The sequence below is a fragment of the Hyla sarda genome, chromosome 4 (genome assembly GCF_029499605.1).
Source record: "Hyla sarda isolate aHylSar1 chromosome 4, aHylSar1.hap1, whole genome shotgun sequence".
Lineage (NCBI taxonomy): Eukaryota > Metazoa > Chordata > Amphibia > Anura > Hylidae > Hyla > Hyla sarda.
The window spans coordinates 119713925-119719924 of NC_079192.1; the positions used below are offsets into that span (position 1 = coordinate 119713925).

General features: G+C 41.4%; 1 protein-coding gene across 2 annotated transcripts in view; it reads right to left on the minus strand.

Moving 5' to 3' along the window:
• RLBP1 (retinaldehyde binding protein 1) overlaps positions 1-5059 on the minus strand; it is a 49460-nt gene extending 44401 nt beyond the window's left edge. The window contains exon 1 of one of the 2 annotated variants that reach the window (XM_056571923.1): positions 4958-5059. The gene's annotated coding sequence lies outside the window, so the exon portion shown is untranslated. Of the gene's footprint in view, positions 1-2510; positions 2649-4957 lie in introns of those variants that run through there. The other variant, XM_056571922.1, reaches the window with a different exon arrangement.
• Positions 5060-6000: the final 941 nt, after the last annotated feature.

Below are 6000 nucleotides of genomic sequence, written 5' to 3' on the forward strand. Positions count from 1 at the left end.
GACTTTGGAATTTTTTTGCGCACACGCCATTGACCGAGTGGTTTAATTAATGATATATTTTTATAATTCGGACATTTCCACACGCGGTGATACCACATATGTTTATGTTTATTTTTATTTACACTGTTTTTTTTTTTTTTTATTGGAAAAGGGGGGTGATTCAAACTTTTAATAGGGGAGGAGTTAAATGATCTTTATTCACTTTTTTTTTCACTTTTTTTTTGCAGTGTTATAGCTCCCATAGGGACCTATAACACTGCACACACTGATCTTCATAATTGATCACTGGTTTCTCATAGGAAACCAGTGATAGACGATTCTGCCGCATGACTGCTCATGCCTGGATCTCAGGCACTGAGCAGTCATTCGGCGATCGGACAGCGAGGAGGCAGGTAGGGGCCCTCCCGCTGTCCTGTCAGCTGTTCGGGATGCCGCGATTAGCCGTGGCTATCCCGAACAGCCCGACTGAGCTAGCCGGCAACTTTCACTTTTAGCCGCGCGGCTCAGCTTTGAGCGCGCGGCTAAAGGGTTAATAGCGCGCGGCGCCGCGATCGGCGCTGCGCGCTATTAGAGGCGGGTCCCAGCTTCACTATGACGTCGGGCCCGCCGTGATATGACGCGGGGTTACTGTGTAACCCCGCGTTATATCAGGAGAGCAGGACCAAGGATGTACCTGTACGTCCTTGGTCCTTAAGGGGTTAAAGTGCACCTGTAAAATTTTATGAAAAATTATTAAAGTGCAGCACTATAGTAATTTTTTTAATCCAACTTTACAGGTACACTTTAAGCTTTAGTCCTAAAGGCACCCGTAACCTTTAGGAACTTCACTAATATGCACATTTGGTGTAGTCCAGATGGATATTAAAGAGGTATTAAAGAGTCTATGACACTTCCCCTATACCAGGCAAAAGCGAACCTTCAGCACTGCAGATGTTTTGGACTACATCTCCCATGATACTTATATAGCCAAAATGCTGTCAAAGGATCATGGGAGATGTAGTCCATAACATCTGCAGTGCTGAAGGTTGCCTTTTGCCTGTCTGATACACAACAGTGCTGGACTGTATCTCCTGCGCTCCCATAGACAATGAACGGAGCAGTGAGGCCCCGGAAGACTCAGGGCCCCATTCTCCAGATTTACTTAACCCTGATCTATTTCTTTTTTTGCACTGATCATGAGTTGTCAGTCAGCAGCTCCCCCACATTGTGTGACCAACACTACAGTTAACACTACAATACATTGCATTCATTATTTGATAATTCACCATTATATTCTCTCTTTAATATAGTACTGAGAATATACAGAAAATAAGAACGTTAGATTGGAAGGTAAGGCCTTCTTTACATATAAAAGTTGTCTGGCAGCGTGCGTGACGGAGGGAAACTGATCACAGAACTGATCTCATTCATTTCAATGGGACAGTTCACAATCATCTGGCGTCTCAGTTCGGACGCCGGATGATTGGACTCGCTAGAACGGCACTGGACAGCGGAACACATCGTGCTGTGGACAAGACAGAAAAAAATGCAAAAAGAAAAGAGCTGCTAATAAGTACTGGAAAGACACAAATGTTTTAATAGAAGTAATTTACAAATTTGTTTAACTTTTTGATTTAGTGACACCAGTTGATTTAAAAAAAATAAATAAAAAATAAAAATGTTTTCCACCGGAGTACCCCTTTAAAAGATAACTCCTACTAAAAGGCTCAGTTTGCTTATTTATCTGAGATCCCCCATATCTTATACAATAATCTTCTTTTCTCTGTGTAGCAGGTAAAGTGCAGGAGAGGTGCTCAGAGCCTCCATTTACATAGTTTATGTTTCCAAATTCCAAAAGTTTTTACAATGACTCCTCCAGCCCTATGTAATGCCTTATAGACATTAAGTAATTCATCCGTCTAACGTTCATTTCCTCCATTTGTCAGTGATTTCAACCCGCATCTAAAATGTAACTTTATATAATTGTTTGTATTTTTTCCATTTTTATTCCATATATTTTTGCAAAACAACATCTTTTATAGGTGGTTGAACACATGTATATATTTAGGACCCATATACTGTTATATGGGGGAAAAACAAGTTCCAGCTACATTAACTTAATGTGACGGGACAACTCGCCATAGTAATAACACATTTTCCTACATGTTTCAGATACATAGGGCTAAATACATCCTATTGTGACCTGAACAAAGATGAGATCAAACTCCAGGTCTCTTACACATATTAAAACCAGAGATGGCATGGAGAAGCCACATGAAAACATAAAAGCAACCACTATAAGTCAAAATGTTCTAGAAACAGCAATGCACAGTCTACCTGGTTTAACAGAACATATGTTCCTCCTATAACCCTGGCTGATAAGCATGTTATCTTCAGACGGAAAAGCATCTGTTTCCTGTTCTACAATGTAGCATTATGATCACTGAAAATGTGTGCAAAGACTGTGAAGAACTGGTCTCCAAATGATATAGTATCAACCACATATATATATTTATATATATCATACTCACCGTTGAACAGTTGTAAGTAACACAGCAATGTAAGTCAGTGTTGGATATGTTCAAAAAGCTCCAAATGGCAAAGTATGGTTTGAATGCATGGATTGTAACCACTATTTCTGCCCTGAGGACTCCAGCCCAAAGCTTCTATAGTCACCGGGTTGGGATTAGGCGTCACAAGGCATTACTCAGTCAGGCTTATTAATTAATCAGAGCACAACATTCAGGAGATGCCATTAGATGGAACAGAAAAGGAGGAGAGAACTGCCTGCTCGAGTGGGGCCGGAACAATAACCCTTTGCTTAGTTATAACATACTACAAAAATATGATACCCCCTAATTTTTATTGATACAGATAATAAAACGTGTGCACTTCTATATGTACCATCAGGTATAGAAGATCTTTCATTACAAATGTAAATTGTGCTGATCTTACATAATCATTTTACCAGGTTGAGACTTCACTAACACATTTGATCTTCTTCAAATAGAAATGATTAATAATTTCAGCCTATCCCCTATGCACAGTAGAGCTGTACTTGGCTATCCCCATAGACAATGAATGGAGCGGTGGTGTCAGGAGATTTGTAGTCCCTTTTCTCTACTCATGTGCTTGTGAACCGCGCAAAACGTGATATTTCTGTAAAAAAAAAAAGTATTTTTGGAAGAACAGAACACTCTTCAGCTTTTGAAGTGTCAGCACCTCTCAGCTTATCTTATCCTGGAGCTTCTTAGAGGGTATACTACAGGGGGTATTCTTCATGTGACCAGCATTGTTTGATGTTTCTGACTCTAAGGGGGGAGCGCAGCATATGACCATTTGTATCTTACATAGCTCTACCATAGCATGTTCAAGCTCAGCATACATAGAGGCTGATCGCCAAGTATATTCATTCACTGCATAGCCTTCCATGTTAAGCTTTCTTCTCTTTTTAGTTTTGTGTGCCCCTTTGTTGAGTCTTTTCATCTGTAACAGTCTGTCAATTAATCAACTCATTTGCATTGAATTTGTTTTTATCTTACATTATGTATTTTAAGCTGACTATGCACTAGGCCTCAGAGGGCCTGTGCCTAGGGCAGCACTGTTGAGGGGAGCAGCACTTACCGTATATACTCGAGTATAAGCCGAGTTTTTCAGCACGATTTTTCGTGCTGAAAACACCCCCCTCACCTTATACTCGAGTAAACTTTCCGCCTGTCAATTCCTTCTCAGTGGTCTTCAACCTGCAGACCTCCAGATGTTGCAAAACTACAACTCCCAGCATGCCCGGACAGCCATCATCAACGTCACTAGTCCGGGGCCGGCCCGGAGCAGAGAAGAGGGCCACCCGGTGAAAATGTACAGCCCGGAACGACTAACCCTCCCCACTGGTCGTTCCCTGCAGGATAGATGACCCGGACCAGGGGAGGTGAGTAGAAAACTAAAGGGAGGCCCGCGCAGTGGTCTTCAACCTGCGGACCTCCAGACGTTGCAAAACTACAACTCCCAGCATGCCCGGACAGCCATTGGCAACGTCGCTAGTATGGGGCCAGCCCGGAGCGGAGAAGAGGGCCTCCCGGTGAAAATGTACAGCCCGGAACGACTAACCCTCCCCACTGGATATTCCCTGCAGGATAGATGACCCGGACCAGGGGAGGTGAGTAGAAAACTAAAGGGAGGCCCGCGCAGTGGTCTTCAACCTGCGGACCTCCAGATGTTTCAAAACTACAACTCCCAGCATGCCCGGACAGCCGATGGCTGTCCGGGCATGCTGGGAGTTGTAGTTTTGCAACATCTGGAGGTCAGCAGGTTGAAGACCACTGAGGGGATTGACAGGCGGTGATGATGTGATGATAAAGGGGGGGATGATGACAGAGTGATGATGACGGGGTGATGATGACAGGGGGATGATGACGGGGGTGAAAATGATAGGGTGATGATGACGGGGGTCTGGATGATGACAGGAGGGGATGATGACATGGGGGGATGATGTATTTCCCACCCTAGGTTATAGTCGAGTCAATAACTTTTCCTTTTTTGGGGGGTGAAATTAGGGGCCTCGGCTTATATTCGGGTCGGCTTATACTCGAGTATAAACGGTTATAAAAAATAAAATAAAAAAAGACTTTTGATGTAATTACTGCCGATATGCTGTGACCTGGAGAAAAAGAAAAATCAATTTCCCCCCTTGGTTAAATTTACTGCAGATTTCTCGCTACAGCCAAAATTGTGATTGGATTCAACACTTTCTGTGTACCTACAGTGAATCATCAACAAGATATGCATGAAATACATACAATTTATGCTGCATATTTGTGACAGATCTGCAAGAAAAAAAATCCAACATATGTGGAATCACCCTAATGTGGTATATGCAGCAGCCCTAAATAGAGCTTTAAAATAATTAATAATAATAATAATAATTAATAATAATTATATTAGCAATAATAGTCATATGAAATAGACTTGGTTCACTCACCTGAAATCTAATGTCCGCACAGTCTGGCAGCTCCTCCTGGGTCTTGCTGCTGCTCAGTTCTTTATCACATTTGCTTGCTGTGTATTACCAATAGACAACCCCCTGCCAATGGGAAAAACAAAAGATGAATAGAATTGAAAAGAGTTTGGCAGACACTGTGGGGCTCTCTTTACTCCTACCCCATTTTTTAATTGAGCCTAGTGTCATCCACTGTCAACTGCAAGCAGAGCAATAGAAGAGAAGACAGGCAGAGCCATAGAGTAAGGTGACCGAGTGACATTTCTGATTGGTTGATGGACCTGTCCACATTCACAAATATATTTTATATCTACATTTAAGATGCCAAATTTTTTTCATCATTTTCTTTCTACCATTTTAAGGTAGCTGCATGCATAATGTTAATAGCTAAGAATTTGGCAGAAAATGATAATAACAATTGATTTCCTCTCAACTTTTTCACTCAAGACAATTATTTCACATTCTCAAAATGTTTCTCTTTTACACATTCTTACCCTGCGATGTAAAAGCATCCATTTACTGCCATCGGACATCAGCTGCACATATCCCATTATGCTTATTGACCAGTCAAAACAATCCGTTTAGCCAACAAATGAGCATTTGCGGGTTTTTTTTTGGCTGATTGTTGGCCCCTGTAATAAGGCTCTTAGGTTTAGTTTTAAAGGGGTACTCCACTGGAAAACATTTTTTTTTTAAATCAACTGGTGCCAGAAAGTTACAGAATTGTATATTACTTCTATTTAAAAATCTTAATCCTTCCAGTACTTATCAGCTGTTATATGCGCCACAGGAAGTTCTTTTCTTTTTGAATTTCCTTTGTCTGACCACAGTGCTCTCTGCTGACACCTCTGTCCATTTTAGGAATTGTCCAAAGTAGGAGAAAATCCCCATAGCATACCTCTCCTGCTTTGGACAGTTCCTGAAAGGGAAAGGAAATGAAAAAAGAAAATAATTTCCTGTGGAGAATATAACAACTTATAAGTACAGGAAGGATTAAGATTTTTAAATAGAAGTAATACACAAAT